A 19,104-nucleotide genomic window follows, 5' to 3' on the forward strand; every position below is an offset into this window, starting at 1 on the left:
GAAATGTTGCTTGCACCACAACTATGCTGGATGGTCTAGTGCAGTGACCCATTTTAGCCTAAAAGACAATGGATTATTATACATTATAAAAAAAAAGGGCAAAAAAAGACTATGAATGCAGAAATGGCATTATATATAAGATTATAGACTATAAGATTAGACTATAGACTATAAGATTTCCCTTTCAATCTACTTTGGTCATAATTATAATGCACTATATTCGTCTCAAGGACGTGTGGAGACTTACAGACCATTGCTGCTCCACTAGGAATTCTGGGAAAAAAGAATATGCAAAGTAGCTCTAAGCTCAAAGAAGCTAAAGCTTCGGCTGCCCAGGCATGATGGGAATTGTAGTTTTGCAACAGCTGGAGGGCCGAAGGTTCCCCATCCCTGTCTGAAAGGAAAGTCACTGTTAAAGGGGCGCTCTTTTCAAACACCATAGGGGAGATTTATCAAACATGGTGTATAGTGAAACTGGCTCAGTTGCCCCTAGCAACCAATCACATTCCACCTTTCATTTTCCAAAGACTCTGTGAGGAATGAAAGGTGGAATCTGATTGGTTGCTAGGGGCAACTGAGCCAGTTTCACTTTACACCATGTTTGCTAAATCTCCCCCTATGTATTTTTTCCTGGAAATACACATCGAGTTAATTCTGAGATTACTTGATGTAAATTGTATTTACATTAGAAGAGATTATCTTTCAATTTAATGGAATTTTCTAGTGGGTTAGTCGCCATCTTGCATTTACTATCCTGATTATATGTGAGATTTAGCTCCACCTGTACTGGACCTTGTATTCATGAATAAAGCCTATAGTAAAGACACACAATGGGTATCCAGCATCCAGTTTCTAGAGAGGTTTTATGCAAATAAGGAAATCAAAGATCTTCAACCCATGCATCAAATTTGACAGCAATAGGAAGTCAGTCAGGTCCTTATCACAGCACATTGGGCCCTTCCATTTCCTAACCTGTGCACCAGCTTTTCTTTGCCCACTTGTCTGTAATCAGGTGTCTGTCTTGTTTTTATCAGCCAACAAATCTCAGTTCAAACAGTATGGCTGTTTTTCACCTTTGCTTGAACATGGTTTGAACTTTTGGTGACAGAAGACACTTACTAAGGAAGGTGTCATCCTCGCATAATCCCAGGATCTCCTCAAGGGCCCTGGGGGGGGGGGGGAGTATGTATTCTTTCTGAAGTTTCTGAACCTTGTGTAGGTGATCACAGGGACAGAAGTTCATCCACCTCATATAGGAAAATATAAGGTCTCCTATAAGAAAAGACTGCTTTGCTTTGGCCTATGTCCTTTTATATTTGTCTCAGATACCAGTCTGACAATTCTTTTTATTTCACATCAACTTTTATCGGAAAGTTATGCGGGTTTGTGATTTACTTCTATTAAAAAATATTACGTCTTCCAGTACTTATCAGCTGCTGCAGGAAGTGGTGTATTCTTCCCAATGTGATACAGTTTTCTCTGCTAACACCTCTGTCCATGTCAGAACAGTTCCTGACATGGACAGAGGTGGCAGCAGAGAGCACTGTCTCAGACTGGAAAGAATAAACCACTTTCCGCAGGACAAACAGCAGCTGATAAGTGCTGGAAAAGATTTTTGCCAGAGTACGCTTTAACCTTACTAGTATGTTGTTTTAACTCTTTCCTTTCCATACTTCACAGCCTAGGGGGGAACACTGGTCGTCACCAGCTTTTAATGGCCACAAAATAATAAATAAACCCCTATACCCTTATTCAGCAGAACAATAGATATGGTGGCATTTTGCTGGTAGAGGAGTCTCTCTTTTAAATTGTATTAAAATCTAGCTTGTCAACAATCTGAATATTATCAGTGTATGAGGATAGTAGGGAAAGCAGCTCCTATGGAACCCAACAAATAAGTGGGCCCATCTGTACTCATGATGGTTACTGACAACTATGGCAAATGGAGGGAGGGCAATTCCCATCATGTCTGGGCAGCTTCGGCTGTCCATTAACTATGGGATTTGTAGTTTTAGAACAGGAGTGGGTGAAGGAGGCCTAATAGAGGTTCCTGGTGGTCATAATAACCAGTGGCTGGGAAATGAGTGTATAGGAGAGCTACCAGAAGAAATTAATGGACCACTTCAGCCAATAAAGACCCTATTACATGGCTGATCTGAAGGAGTAAGCGAGGGCCGATCTGTCAGATCAGCGCTCAATTGCTCCTCGTTTCCCGCACTGATATTGAGCGGGTAAGAGTGGTGGAGGCCGCGAGGAACCCAAAGGAGTGATGGTCTTCTGGTTCTAGTTTTTTCCCAACATGTTAAAAGACAACTATGACGGCTGATCGTTGCCTTTTAACAGGAGCTATTTATTACACCAAATACGGCCTGTGATAAAGCCTTAACATTTACTTGTTCTTCTACACTACCGAGGCCAGTGATTGGCTGAAGTGTTCCATCCAAAATTTAAGGAATAGAGATGAGCGGACCGGGTTCGGGTTTGAGTCCATCCGAACCTGAACGTTCGGTATTTGATTAGCTGGGGCTGCTGAACTTGGATAAAGCTCTAAGGTTGTCTGGAAAACATGGATACAGCCAATGACTATATCCATGTTTTCCACGTAGCCTTAGAGCTTTATCCAAGTTCAGCAGCCACCGCTAATCAAATGCCGAAAGTTCGGGTTCGGATGGACTCCAGCATGCTCGAGGTTCGCTCATCTCTATTAAGGAAGCATCCTCAGGCACTTCTGACTCTGAAATGTATCCATTTTTACTGATCGGTAAAAACGATAAATTTCTACACCCATTAATTTTTATAGGCCAAGGACACATTTAAGTATACAGGTGTTTATGCCATAGTCTACGGGTGTCCATGCCATAGAAATGAGAGGGGGGGGATATAGGACATTTCCTATTTCTGTTCTGAGCCTATTGAAGTCTTAAGGGCCCTATTACACAGAAAGAATATAGTGCGAAGAATCACTACATTGATGGTTCGAATTTAAGGCATAATCTTTCCATGTGTATTTAGACAAAGATCACAAAAGTGTTTGTCGTTGATCGCATCTTTGGAGATGACCATAAGATCATTGCTAATCATTCGGTGCATGTTCATACATTTGCCGGGATCAGGAGGAATAACAGACTATTAGAGTATGTCCACACTACACAATTCTGGCGGATAACTTGCTGCAGATTCCGTTGCTCCCGCGCTTCTGCTTCACTCTCCGCCCGTCCCATATACTCTATTCTATGGTCATGTAGATTCTGCTGTCCACCTAAAGAATGAACAGCAACGGAATCTGCAGCAAGTTATCTGCGAGAATTCCATAGTGTGGACATACCCTTTAGGGCCAGTTCACACTGAGCAAGATCGTCGGAATTTGATCCCACCATGCTCAGTGTGCTGCTGTAAGTGAATGAGAGGGCGCGTGCTTGTTCGCTGCCACCGCTCTCCGCTCATGGAAGTAACATGTTAGTTTTTTAAGCAGTGAGGAGAGGGAGCGGACAAGAGCGCGCCCTCTCATTTACTTACAGCAGGACACTGAGCACGGCGGGATTCCGCAGCGGAAATCTCCGTGCAATAGCGATGTGCGGCCGGCAGGGCTCCTCTTGCGGTCCGGTCCCAATCCCGCGCGCTGCAGCTTCAGAGCAGCTTGTCTCAGCTGACAGGCCGCTCAGCCAATCACTGACCGGGATCGGCTGAAGCTGCCGTGTAATAGGCTTAGTAAACGAGCACCGATCTAGCAGATCGGCGCTCGTTTACAGTTATTATCGGGTCGTGTAAGAGTACCCTTAGGCTATGTTCACAGTATTTTTGCTCAGTATTTTGCAACCAAAACCAGGAGTGGATTAAAAAAAACAAAAAGGCTATGTTCTCTCACTGTTGAAATTGAGTGGGTGGCCACCATTAAATGGCAAATATTTGCTGTTATTTTAAAACAATGGACATTGTTTAATAAAAAAAAAAAAACATTGTGTGAACTTGACTTTAATGTGACAGTTTCAATGGGATGTGGTGTGTTAACTATCAACGTAAAGTTGGTCACATCTGCCCACGTTGCATAAAAAAACTAGGAAACCATCTTGATGGTTACAGTATGCAACAGCTACTGTCTATATACTATATATATATATATATATATATATATATATATATATATCATATATATATATGATATATTTCACCTGCTTAACCATTGTAAGTGCCCATTAACATCCCGAGGCTTTAAGTCTTTTTGTAACATCAGCCTCCTCTTTGGGTGGCATGGAGAACATGGAAACCTTTGATGCTCTTCTATGGAATAGGACTCTACCTGCATAGCTTCTCATTACCATGACCCAAGCTATCATTACTAGGACTCAAGCTTCCCTGCTTCACTTTCATGAACGCCATTACAATATGTCAATAAATAAATAACACTTTTCATGGGAGAGACCCGTCTATTGGAAATGGTGGTCCCCCCTGGCAGGATGGCTGTTTCCCAGAGTCCATCTCCTAACACGCCACTGACAGATTGGTATCCTAGACAGGAACAAGAAGGCCATTTTTCCCACAATGACAATGACACATTGACAGACATGCTTCCATCAGCCTGGCCACTGTTTGTGTGTTCCTCCACTCCGTTCCTTTATGCAAATTCTATCTATTTGAAGTCGGCGCCCAGGTGCTGAAGTTAAAAGCTGCAGGAGAAGAGGAGCTGGGAATTGGCCCATCCAAGTGCTGAAAGCCGCCTGTGTTAGTAGTCAATGGCTGGCTGGAGCAGGCCTGCATTAGAAGAGGTGATGACAGTTCCAGGTACGGAGCTGCCACACAGGTGACTAGGTTTCAGCAGAGTTGCAAAAAAAGGAACTTCAATGTGTGGTATTCAGAGGAAAAGCACCTTCCTTTATTAGCCTGTGACCTCTGACACCGAGGTATCATTTAACTCCTTGTGTTCAGATGGTCTTCATTCCATATAGAGTTATCAATAGAGTTATCAATAGGGTTATCAGTCATCTCTGAAGGGATGTACATTGTGAAAGGCCAAGGGTCCTATTACACGGAGCGATTTTTAACGATTAACTACTAATGATAAACGATGTTTATCGTTAATGCTGCGTTTACACGAAACGATTATCGTTTGAATTTTTGCGATAACAATCGCATTTGAGCAATAATGGTTCCGTGTAAACACACCAAACGATCAAGCAATGAGCGAGAGATCGTTCATTTTGGTCTTTCAGCATGTTCTCAAATCGTCGTTGGTCGTTTGCTAAAAATTCGCAGATCACTTCGTGTAAACAGTCTTTTAAAGATTCACCCTGTGTGAAAGATGGGCTTAAGCGAACTTAAAAACGATCGCAATAACGATTTTACTGACGATTTTTCTAACAATTTTTCTCTGTCTAAATGCTGATTGTCATAAAAACCAAATCGTTGCTTCAAAATCGTTAAACGACCGCTTGGGCGAATAATCACTCCGTGTAAACGCAGCATAACCTGAAATCGTTCACTATATTACACAGAACGATGGTCGTTAGTTACGATCGTTACTCTGATCATTATTGCGATCGTTACGATGTTCCTTTATTCCTTCTGATCCCAGCAAAGCAAGGAACAATGTGCAATTACACTGAACGATTAGTGAACAAACGCGGAACTTGTGCAAACGAATGTGGAATTACAGCGAATGATTAGTGAACAATTAACGATAATTTTAGGTTCAGAGCTAAATAAACGATCAATGACACACAAACTATTTTTCGATCATTGCCTGCAATTACACAAAATTATTATCGTTTAAATTCGAACAATACAAAGATTTTTCACTCGATAATCGTCCTGTGTAATAGGGCCCTAAGATCAATGTTATATATATATATATATATATATATATATAATATATATATATACTGTGTATATATATATATATATCATCCTCATCATCATCATCTCCCTATGACTAAGGGCCCTATTCCACTGGACGATTATCGTTTGCATAATCGTTAACGATTAACAATCTCAAACGACCGCTATTGCGAAAGACCTGAAAATGTTCACTCATTTCCATGGAACGATAATCGTTACTTATGATCGCAATTGCGATGGTTTTTTCTTCGCTATTGTGTTCGTATCTTTTGCGAACAACCGAACGACGTCTTATTCAATGCGAACGATTTGCGAACGTTTTGCGAACGAGCAACGATAAAAATAGGTCCAGGTCTTATAAAGCGATCAACAATTTCTCTTTCGGTCGTTAATCGTTAACTGCATTTCAACTGAACAATTATCGTTTAGATTCGAACAATTTAACGATAATCTGAACGATAATCGTCTGGTGGAATAGGGCCCTAAGGCTGGGTTCACACTACATTTTTGCAATCCATTTTTGTTTGTTTGCAATTTTTTGTTGTTTTTTTTCATCCGTTTTTGCAACAAAATGCATTGGTGTGCATCCGTTTCGATCCGTTTTTCCACTGACTTTAATTATTTTAAAAAATGCATCAAACCCATCGTTTTTTTAATGTACAAAAAAATGTGGTTGACTGCGTTTTTGTGTACATTAAAAAAAAGATACATTTTAATCCATTTTTAATGGAAGTCATGTTTTTCCATCTGTTTTTTTCATCAGTTTTTGCAAAAACAAATGGAAAAAATGGATTGCAGAAACGTAGTGTGAACCCAGCCTTAGAACAGTCACTGATGGGGTCTGCTAGGCTAGGTTCCCAATTTGTAATAATATCAGGGACGGCGGCCGTCTCATTAAATAAACGTCCGCTAATAATGATTAGGATCTTTATTAGTGTCGGTCTATGTTACAAGACGACCCCCTTCCCCTACATTTTCCCGAAGTGGGAACATAGCGTTACAGTGTATGGCTTATTTCACAGGATTTTTCAACCATCATTGCCGGCGGCCGTCAAAAACACATCCAATATTTGCTACTGTACGGCCGTCTATACCGATCACGATCATTAGCAAATATCGGATGTCTTTTTTGATGGCCATCGGCAATGATGGCTGAAAAATCCCGTAGTCCATGGCTAGGCTCACACTATGTAAAAAATGATAACCATCTATCATAACGACAGCCGTCACTGCGCAAATAACGTCTATTATTTCAAATTTGCCCAATGATGGCCATTGTTATGAATTGTTACATATTGTGAACCTAGCCTTTCACCCAATGTTGTGTGGGCATGAGAATATATACATTAGTGTGCACAGTCCAAATCCGTCACTGTGGCATTCCGGCCCTACTCCGCAGGTGTATTTTTCCTGACCACTCCTCAATTAGTCTTGTGGCCTAAGGCCATAAATCAAGACAATGAAAGGATCCCTGTAAAATAAACACACACTGTCCCTCCTTCCCCTATTCAGATGTAGTGAGCTGGGAAGGGCTCTTTCTGTCTGAGTGGCCGAGGGATCTTCTGCTTCATTGCTCCCTCAAGAGGAAGCCCAATGAGCCTAGTATCTATACAGGTGACCAGGTCACCCAGGGGACCAGCGACTCCTAGCAAAATCACTTTATACAGGGGTCAGCACAAGGACACAGGGGCTTCTAGTTGGCATTCTGACTGATCTAACGTTCTCTATAAGTCATAGGCATATATGTATGCATTTACAGTTGAAGTTATAACTTTGCAAACAGCCAATGAAAACTACCCAATGCTCACAATGCTCAGATACATGAACATACGAGTGATTGTTTCTGCAATTTACTTGTGTAGAGAAGGCCCACCAACTAACATTTATGGATGTTATAAGTAGTATATAGCAATAGCTCTTCTATTATTATTATTATTATTATTATTATCATTATTATTATTATTATTATATTATTGTGATCGTTATAAAAACCAAATCGTTGCTTCAAAATCGTTGAATGATCGATTGGGCAAATTATCGCTTTGTGTAAATGCAGCATAAGTATTATTATTATTATTATTATTATTATTATTATTATTATTAATAATAATATTGTGTTTATTATTGTTGTTATTGTTATTGTTGTTATTTTTGTGTTGTTTATTATTATTATTATTATTATTATTATTTATCATATCATCGTTATCATATCATATTTTTAGCAATGATATGGGACATGGGTGGGATGATATGGGATGGGATTGTCGTGTGGAACAAACTGGATTTTGCATCCAACTTCACATCCTGTGTCCCATAGGCTAAACTAGGACAAAATGTCGGCCCTATAGACCATCTGGAATAGTTTTCCTCCATGGATCAAAAAATGCTGCACACCGACATTTTTTATTCTGTTGCCTGTGTGCCATAAGGCAAATATGCAGGTTACATGGATACTGGATAATACGGAATGAGCCCATTGAGTTATTGAGAGCATTGAAAAACCAGCCTCTTTCACAAGCCTTTTTTCTTTACTTTAAAACACTATAGGGACATTTTTTCAAAGGCTTTGCGCCTATTTTTAGGTGAATAATTGGATATTTCACCAATTTTGGGTCTAAGTTCTATTTATGAGCCAATATTCGACGGGAAAATATTTTTTAGATGCAACTTTTTTTATCTGCCTGTTTTAACCCCTTAACGACACAGGGCGTATATTTACGCCCTGTGGCCGCCTCGGGGAGTTCAGAGGGGGGCCGCGCAGCCTCTTTAACCTGAACCCACGGATCAGGTCATAAAGGAAAGCCTGAGGTTTTACCTCTTTTCCTTTCCTGGCTTTGGCTTTAAATCTTTGGCAGATAATCTGTCAGATAATCTTTCTGTTTAAATGGACCCTAATGCTGGGTTTACACGGAGCGATAATTCGCCCGATCGTACGATTAACGATTTTGAAGTAACGATTTTTTTTTTATAACGATCAGGGTTTAGACTGTACAATATATCGTACAGAAAATTTGTTTTGCGATCCTCATTAGACTCCTTAGATATGCTACGTTTACACGAAACGATTATCGGGCGAATTTTCGCGATAATCGTACGTGTAAATGTGGCGAACGATCAAAAAATCCTTCATTTTGATCTTTTAACATGTTCATAAATCGTCGTTCGCCGATCGCAAAAAATTCGCTGATCGTTCCGTGTAAACAGTCGTTGAGCGATAGTCCGGCCACCCGCAGCCCCATCCGCAGCCCCTGCGCCGGCTCGATCGCCACCCCCGCCGCTCTGATCGCCACCCCCGCCTTCGCTCCGATCGCCGCCCCGATCGCCACCCCCGCCGCTGCCCCAATCGCCACCCCCGCCGCCGCTCTGATCGCCACCCCCGCCGCCCCGATCGCCTCCCCCGCCTTCGCTCCGATCGCCGCCCCGATCGCCACCCCCGCCGCTGCCCCAATCGCCACCCCCGCCGCCGCTCTGATCGCCACCCCCGCCACCCCGATCGCCTCCCCCGCCTTCGCTCCGATAGCCGCCCCGATCGCCACCCCCGCCGCCGCACTGATCGGCACCCCCCGCCGCCGCTCCGGCGGGGGTAGCGATCGGAGCGGCGGCAGGGGGGGCGATCGGAGCAGCGGGGGTGGCGATCAGAGCGGCGACGGGGGGCGATCGGAGCGGCGGCGGGGGTGGAGATCGGGGCGGCGCAGGGGGCTGCGGTTGAGCGGGGGGGCGGGCTGCGGGCGGGCCGGGCTGCGGGCGTACCATCGCAAAATGATTTTTCCTTACGATATATCGTACCGTCTAAACGCTGATCGTTATAAAAAAAAAATTGTTACTTCGAAATCGTTAATTGTACGATCGGGCCAATAATCGCCTCGTGTAAACTTAGCATAAGGGTCCATTTACACAGAAAGATTATCTGACAGATTATCTGCCAAAGATTTAAAGCCAAAGCCAGGAATGGAAAAGAGGAAAAATCTCAGGCTTTCCTTTATGACCTGATCTCTGTTTATAGTCTGTTTCTGGCTTTGGCTTCAAATCTTTGACAGATAATCTGTCAGATAATCTTTCTGTGTTAATGGACCCTAAATGTCCTCCTTTGTGGTGTATTTATTATGACCAGCATTTTTCTAAGCATTTTCTAAGATAATTCAAAAATCAGTCTTCTGAAGATTCTTAAAGGGGTACTCCAGAAAAAAAAATATTTTCAAATAAACTGGTGTCAGTTTACAAATTTGTTAATTCACGTTTATTAAAAAAAATCTTTAGTCTTATCAGCTGCTGTATGTCCTGCAGGAAGTGGTGTATTCTTTCAGGGCTGACACAGTCCTCTCTGCTGCCACCTCTGTCCATGACAGGAACTGTCTAGGGCAGGAGAAGTTTTCTATGGGGATTTGCTGCTGCTCTGGACAGTTCCTGACATGGACTGAGGTGGCAGCAGAGAGCAGTGTCAGACTGGGTCAGACTGGAAAGAATACACCACTTCCCACAGGACATACAGCAGCTGATAAGTATTGATTGGCTTGAGATTTTTTTATTTTTTTTTAATAGAAGTAATTTACCAATTTGTATAACTTTCTGACACCAGTTGATTTAAAAACATTTTTTGTTTTACTGGAGTACCCCTTTAAAGCTAAATGCACTGGTTTGAGATGCGTTAATTTTATTACAAAGTGGCTTCTTAATAACTTTGGTACATCTGTGACTGACCATGGGCCATACACTGAAATCTAGGCCAATTTCTGGCAGGAGTTATATCAAATGTATAAAGTCATAGCAGCCCATTCCCCCTTTTTCCAATGAGACCCCAACAAGTATCAAGCAAGGTATACAAATTGGGGGAGGGGTCACAAACTTTGGCACAAATGAACATTATGAAAATTTTTGTGTCTTTTGTTCAACAGGAAATTGCTGCATGTGGCTCAGCATAGTCCTATGGCCATATTCACTATATATATATATATATATCCCATATATATCCTATAACAGTGCCAATGGGAATTGTGTTATACTAGTGTCACGTTTCGTCAGGGTGCCAGCAACAAGACTTGATCCAGGTCCTCCTCAATAGACAGCACAAAAAGTGTGTGCCTAAGGGGAACTCTGACAGAAAGAGGACCCGATCCTCAGGGTCAAGGCCACATTGTAGTTCATGCAGTCGTAATTAGATTGCTAGTCTCCATTTAATTCTTAAGGGGATTGTTCACCATACAATTTTTTATTTCAAATCAACTGGTGCCAGAGATTTGTAATTTGCTTCTCTTAAAAAAAAAAAAAAAAAAACTTGTCTTTCAGTACTTATCAGCTGCTGTATGTCCTGCTAGAAGTGGTGTATTCTTTCCAGTCTGACACACTGCTCTCTGTTCCAACCTCTGTCCATGTCAGATACTGTCCAGAGCAATAGAAAATCCCCATAGCAAACCTCTCCTGCTCTCCAGACTGGAAAGAATACACCATTTCCTGCAGGACATACAACCGCTGATAAGTACTGGAAGACTTGACTCTACTTGTTTCCTGATTGCTATTCCCTTGTTTTCCCAATTTTTGGCTTGACTCTTTGACTATTCTCCTGATACTACTGATACTACTGATTTTGTACCGCAACAACTGATTTTTATTGACCCAGCTTATTGACCCTGAGTTTGTGTTTGTTTGTTCTGTCATTGCCTCTGTGTTTAACCAATCCAGGTCAGGGACTGTCGCCCAGTTACCTGCTGCCGCCTAGGGCAGATTGTAGTAAGTAGGCAGGGACAGGTGCCAGTGCAGGGCCTCACCTGTCCCGTGTCTTAGAATCCCAGCCAAACAACTGCATTTTTAATTTGACAGGTTCCCTTTAAAATCCTAGAACATAGTGCAAAAAATGAGCCCCCAACCAGCCCTGTAGGTGAAAAAAATAAAAGAGTTATGGCTCTTAAAAGACTAGAAGGAGAGCACTGCTTCATTGTGACCTGGACATCTGTGCATCAATGACCATTAGTTAAGGGGTTAAATGAAAAGCAGAGCAATAATACAAAATCATATAAAGGAACAGAAACCATCATGGGTTTGTAATGGCATTGTTGCAGTATGGAGCAGGACCGTATGTAGCTAATCCTTAAAGAGGTTGTCCAGGAAAATTAACTTGTGTACATGATAGGGGACAAGTATGAGATTGCGGGGGACCTGACCTCTGAACCCCCCCTGCCGATCTCCGTAACAGACCCCCGCCTTCTTTGCTATCAATAGAGACGCAGTTACGGCACATGACCTGCAGCTCTATTCATTCCTATGGTGCCGACAGAAAGAGCCAAGTAAGTACGCTTACAGCTTACTCTGCTCTTTGTGGCGGCCCCATAGGAATGAATAGAGCCGCAGGAAGAGTGCTTACTCGGCTCTTTCTGGGAGCTCCATAGGAATTAATAGTACCCAGTACACAGAAGCTGGTGGCCCAATACGGAGATTTGTAGGGGTTCAGAGGTCGGACCCCCTGCGATCTTTTACTTTTCCCCTATCCTGTGGATTGGGGACAAGTTAATTTTTCCTGGATAACCTCTTTAATATACTATGGTAGCCTTTTTGTAAATCTAGTTCCATTACATCTAATAATTATTATACATGGGGGGGGGGGTCCATAAGTATATAATATCTGAGGATTTACAAGTCATATGGTAGAATCCAACAACACTACAACTGTGGATGACCTCTCCTACAATGTGCGCAAGGGTCTGATAAACTCTAGATTAACTACAGGGAAGGAAGCACAGGAGAAGACCCTTCATTCACTCCGTCAGTCTCCTATACAGACGCAACAAGTGTAGCAATGTACTCATGGTTTTGTCAATCGCAGAACAATACCGGTCTTGGTTTTGATGGATTGTTGATATACAAGATGAGAGCTTGATTAGAGCGATAATAGAAAGGACATTACATAGACCTTAGTGAATGGGCCTCTGACTTCTCCTATTTGCTTAGAGATAAAGGCCGAATGCCATAGTTATCAGTAAACAGCCTCAGCTCCACCCTATAGAGGTTGAAGCACGGGCTGGAGGTCTTTGTAGGTAAAGTGGAGGCCCATACTGTTGGAGGAAGATAGAGATCAGGGAGGTGAGAGCCACAGGCCAGGGGACAATGAGCAGAGCCGGCCTGGGAAGCTATTCATCACCGGGGGACAATGCAGCTGTCAGAGGGGACAGGAGCATCCTGCAGGCATGTCACACGTGGAGTGGCCGAGATGACAGGACTGGCAAGATGACCAAGGCTCGGCGTGTGCACGGGTGACATGGAGAGAACGGCCTTTAACAAATGTATACACAGATATATATCGTCTGCAAACATTTACCCACACATACAAACATATTGTATGCAAACACGTATCCTCACTGCGGTACATGCCAACATAATGTACATAAACAGGGGGGGCACTCCGGATATTTACAGGTACACAAGAATATCGGCGCTTCATCATTGTTACCAGATCAGATTCTGACCATAGTGCAATAAACACATGTAAGTGACTGAGCTTTATCCCAGATTGTAGCAGAACAGGTTTTCACGTGTATAGGAGCCATTCAGTGCCTTAAAAAGTCAACTGATGTCAGAAAGTTATATAGATTTGTTATTTACTTCTATTTAAAAATCTCAAGTCTTCTGGCACTTATCAGCTGCTGTATATCCTGTAGTAAGTGGCTTATTCTTTTCAGTCTGCTGCCACCTCTGTCCATGTCAGGAAATGCCCAGAACAGTAGCAAATCCCAATAGAAAACCTCTCCTGCTCTGGGCAGTTCCAATCACAGACAGAGGTGGTAGCAGAGTGCACTGTGTCAGACTAGAAAGAATACACCACTTCCTGCAGGACATACAGCATCTGATAAGTACTGGTGTGGTGTCCCACCATGGGTGTTACTAGTATGTTACACCCCTCGCAAAAGTCAGTGGTGGTGATGAAGTAGTACCTAAGTTTTGCCACAAGATGTCACTATTGTATGTAACCGTACTAATATTTTGCACAGCTGCAGGTAACTAAAGGGTTATTGTTTGTTGTAATCTGTACACCAATGAGGACCTTCTCTTCTTCTCTACCTATCTCTAAGCTCCTTTCTTTCTATGCTTTCTTCTCCACCACTCACAGGGGACATTACACCTCCTGTAGGAAGTTGTCGCATGGGGAGAGAACATATACACCCACTCTTAGTCAGTCTTAGTCTGGTTTCCGTTTAGAGAAGACGCAAGACATGTCCCACCTGTGCAGTCCCCATAGTAGTAATCCCCCTGTGCAGTCCCCATAGTAATAATCCCCCCAGTGCTCCCCCATAGTAATAATCCAGCCCTGTGCAGTCCCCATAGTAATAATACACCATGTGCAGTCCCAATAGTAATAATCCCCCCTGTGCTCCCCCATAGTAATAATTCCTCTTGTGCAGTCCCCACAGTAATAATCCCCTCTGTGCTATCCACACAGTAATAATGCCCCTGTGCTCTGTCACATAGTAATAATCTCCTCTTTGCTGCACCCCAATATTAATAATCCCCCTGTGCAGTCCCCATAGTAATAATCCCACCTGTGCAGTCCCCATAGTAATATTCCCCCTGTACGGTCCCCATAGTAATAATCCCCCCTGTGCTCCCCCCATAGTAATAATCCCCCATGCTTTGTCCACATATAGTAATAATCCCCCCCATGCTCTGCCTCATAGTAATACTCCGCCTCCCTCCCCCCGCATTGCCGAACACAAACACACAAAAAAAATAACTCACCGTATTCTAGCATACAGTGGGTCCCTCTCTCCTCCTTTCCTCCAACCTGCGAGGAGTAGGCCGCCAACACCGCCCCTGTACACAAACACATTGTCTCCCTCTTGCAGTGCAGTGATATGACGGCATAGAGTCTGCTGGAGGGAGAAGATGGGCCAAGAGGGGGATCTGGGCAGATGATGGGGTGGGCAGAGGGGAAGATGATGGGATGGGCTTGGGTGTGCACTGCTAAGTGAGGACCGGGGGGTGCCACCAGCGCCCCCTAACTATTGACACCCCGTGTAGTCGCCCACCCGTTATCAGAAACAGCCCTGCACTCTGAACACTCAGACTCAGACTGATCAAAACTTTTGACATGTCTCTATGACATGTCAAATGTTTTTTGGAATGACAGTGACACTTTTAAAAAATTAAATGTAAAATATTCCATATATAAAAATTAAAATAAACATATTTGGTTTAACTGTATGTGAGATTGAAATGGAAAAAGTCTTGTTTAAACCAAAATGATACAGATAAAAACTAAGCAAAAACTAAAAAACAAAAAAAAGAAAGAGGCAGAAGAGAGTTATTTTAAGCACATAAATGTTTAAGAAAAAGTTAAGAATTTTTTTCAAAAGTGGTAAAACAAAACAAAAGCTATATATCTGTATGATTGTGATCCTACTGACACATAATACACAAATCAGGCCAGTCTTACCATAATTTGCATGGTGTCAACTCAAAAGCTGCAAATGTGTTTTGTGTTTTTGTTCATTTCCTGCAAAAAAACAAGCCCCTTAGATAAATTGAGAAAAGGGCTGTTGCTTTATTCTGCTGGATTGTTGTTTTTTTTTTCTGTTTTCAGTATCTAGATTTGTGAACTTGTCTGACGAAGGGATCTTGTGAATCACGAAAGCTCACAGCTCTAAAAAATTTTTGTTGGCCAATAAAGGTATCACTCCTAAAATACTTTGATTTCAAGTATTTACCACGATACAGTATCTAGAACATCATGTAAAGACTTGATATTTGTTGCCCTCTAGTGGTCCTTTGTTATAATAACACCCTAAGTATATTGAAGAATTTAATTATCTGATGATGACCCATGGGTATATATTACCTCTGGCGTCCCTCTAAGCACAAGTAAGGGGGCCCTCTCCAGATGAGGCCCCTTTGCAGTTTCCTCTACAGGGGTTTTTTCCTTGTCTGAGCGCTGGAGGGTGACTCTGCCCGCCAAAGAAATATCTCCTCCCTTCCTTCTTTGCAAGTGATCGGCTAATATCTCTCTATGAGTTCACCATCAAAACTGATGGCTTTGCCCCATGGAGGAGGCTATTAAGGACACATCACACACTTCTGATCACTCCGAGCCAGCTATTAGTGGTGGCGCCCAGCTGCTGATAGAAGCCCGGAGGCTCCATACAAATCAACTGGTTTTAGAAGGTTATAGATTTGTAATTTACTTCTATTTAAAAATCTCGAGTCTTCCAGTACTTATCGGCTGCTGTATGTTCTGCAGGAAATGTTTTCTTTTTAGTCTGACACAGTGCTCTCTGCTGCCACCTCTGTCCATGTCAGAAACTGTCCAGAGCAGAAGAAGTTTTCTATGGGGATTTGCTGCTGCTCTGGACAGTTCCTGACATGGACAGAGGTGGCAGCAGAGAGCACTGTGTCAGACTAAAAGGAATACACCACTTCCTGCAGGACAAACAGCCCCTGATTAGTATGGGAAGACATGAGATTTTTAAACAAAAGTAAATAACAAATCTATATAACTTTCTGAAAACAGTTGATTTTAAAGATTTTTTTTTTTTTTTTGCTTGTGAACCCCTTTAAGAGCAATGCTTTGGTTGGTGTATGTATAGCTATAGTATACATATTCATATATATATATATATATATATATATATATATTATACAGTGTATTTCTACACTTTGGGGTGATTTATTAAACTGGTGTAAAGTGAAACTGGCTCAGTTGCCCCTAGCAACCAATCAGATTCCACCTTTCATTTTTCAAAGAGTCTGTGAGGAATGAAAATTGGAATCTGATTGGTTGCTAGGGGCGACTGAGACAATTCTACTTTAAACTCCTTTGATAAATCTCCCCCAATATCTCTATACATCTACATTATAGCTACATATACACTAGTGAGACAACTGCTTTTAGAGCAGAGTGGTGGTCGGTAACCTAGAAAACGAGTTAAAAATGGGAGGGACAGAGTGGGCTTATCTGGAGTAGACACGTTTGCTAAATGAATGTTTTTAATTTAAGTCCTATAAGCTTAACTATGAAAGGGTGCCTTTATACAGAGAAATTTATCTAACAGATTTTTGAAGCCAAAGCCAGGAACAGACCATAAACAGGAAACAGGTCATAAAGGAAAATTTTTAAATTCATTCCTGGCTTTGGCTTCAATAATCTGTCAGATAAATCTCTCTGTGTAAACGCACTCTTAGTTGAGGAGGATATACACCTATAGGGTGCGTTCACACCTACAGGATCTGCAGCAGATTTGATGCTGTGTTCAGTTATTTACATGAAATCTGCTGCAGAAAATCAGCTGCAGATCCTGTAGGTGTGAACGCACCATTAAAGTAGGGTTATTTTGCAATTTATTTTGCAATAGCTCCATCTAGTGGCACACTGTATAAACACTTATTAGTTATTCCCTATACATACTCCACCTAGACCCTAGCGATCTCTATAAGTCAGCTCAAAGCAGCTATTTTAAGTCAGCCAGCCAGGAGTTGCTGTATTAAATTCATGTTCCCAAAATGTCCCAAGAAATATATATATACACACACACTACCGTTCAAAAGTTTGGGGTCACCAAACAATTTTGTGTTTTCCATGAAAAGTCACACTTATTCACCACCATACGTTGTTAAAAGGAATAGAAAATAGAGTCAAGACATTGACAAGGTTAGAAATAATGATTTGTATGTGAAATAACATTGTTTTTACATCACACTTTGCTTTCGTCAGAGAATCCTCCTTTTGCAGCAATTCCAGCATTGCACACCTTTGGCATTCTAGCTGTTAATCTGTTGAGGTAAGCTGGAGAAATTGCCCCCCCACGCTTCTAGAAGCAGCTCCCACAAGTTGGATTGGTTGGATGGGCACTTCTGGCGTACCATACGGTCAAGCTGCTCCCACAACAGCTCAATGGGGTTCAGATCTGGTGACTGCGCTGGCCACTCCATTACCTATGATAGAATACCAGCTGCTGCTTCTGCTGTAAATAGTTCTTGCACAATTTGGAGGTGTGTTTAGGGTCATTGTCCTGTTGTAGGATGAAATTGGCTCCAATCAAGCGCTGTCCACTGGGTATGGCATGGCGGTGCACAGTGATAGCCTTCCTTATTCAGAATCCCTTTTACCCTGTACAAATCTCCCACCTTACCAGCACCAAAGCAACCCCAGACCATCACATTACCTCCACCATGCTTAACAGATGGCGTCAGGCATTCTTCCAGCATCTTTTCATTTGTTCTGCGTCTCACAAACGTTCTTCTTTGTGATCCAAACACCTCAAACTTGGATTCATCCGTCCACAACACTTTTTTCCAGTCTTCCTCTGTCCAATGTCTGTGTTCTTTTGCCCATCTTAATCTTTTTCTTTTATTGGCCAGTCTCAGTTATGGCTTTTTCTTTGCCACTCTGCCCTGAAGCCCAAAATCCCGCAGCCACCTCTTCACTGTAGATGTTGGCACTGGTGTTTTGCGGGTACTATTTAATGAAGATGCCAGTTGGGGACCTGTGAGGCGTCTGTTAGCTAGAAGTCAATTGACAATTTCTGATCTGCCTTACACATATGGCTTTTGGGTGGGGGAGGGGGGGGGGTTCTCCTCTCTGACAATTTTGAGGCTGAGGATGTGACTTTTTTCAGCAAACTGTGTCGTTTTTTCTGCTATAGACTTCAATTGGATTGTTCTGATTGGCTCAAAAACGCCATCCATGTTTTTTTTGTTTGTTTGTTTTTGTCACCTTTTGTGGTCCAGCAGCCAGGTCATGTGATGGCAGAGGAAAAAAAAAAAAAAGTTCCGCACACAACATCTAAACTCCAAAAAAAGATCATTCTCACAGTTAAAAACGCCAGAAAATATGCAAATGCATAAAAAGTGCCATACACCACATTGGCTTTTTTTTTTTTTTGACCCTTAAAACACAAGACAAAAAGTGTGTGTGAGGGCACCCTAATAAAAGTTGAGGTTGACCTCTATCACACATAAAGAGAACAGAATAACTACATAGAAGAATTTAGGATATATCATTTAATTCATTTAATTAAATAATTCATTTGTGTTAGTGCACAGCTCTGATAACTTTACTATTATCTGAAAGGGTAGGTTCACACTATGGAATCCGCATGGATACATTCTGGCGGATTCCGTGGCTTGTAACCGTTCACGGCGACGCGCATATCCGCCAGATCCATAGACACCATTCTATGGCCTGGCCGATTGACATGTCAGTTCTTTCGGCGGAAGGCAGAATCTGCCCGGCCATAGAATGGTGTCTATAGAACTTATCTGCACAGATTCCGTAGTGTGGACTTACCAAAACAG

This window comes from Dendropsophus ebraccatus, chromosome 3 (assembly GCF_027789765.1).
Source record: "Dendropsophus ebraccatus isolate aDenEbr1 chromosome 3, aDenEbr1.pat, whole genome shotgun sequence".
NCBI lineage: Eukaryota > Metazoa > Chordata > Amphibia > Anura > Hylidae > Dendropsophus > Dendropsophus ebraccatus.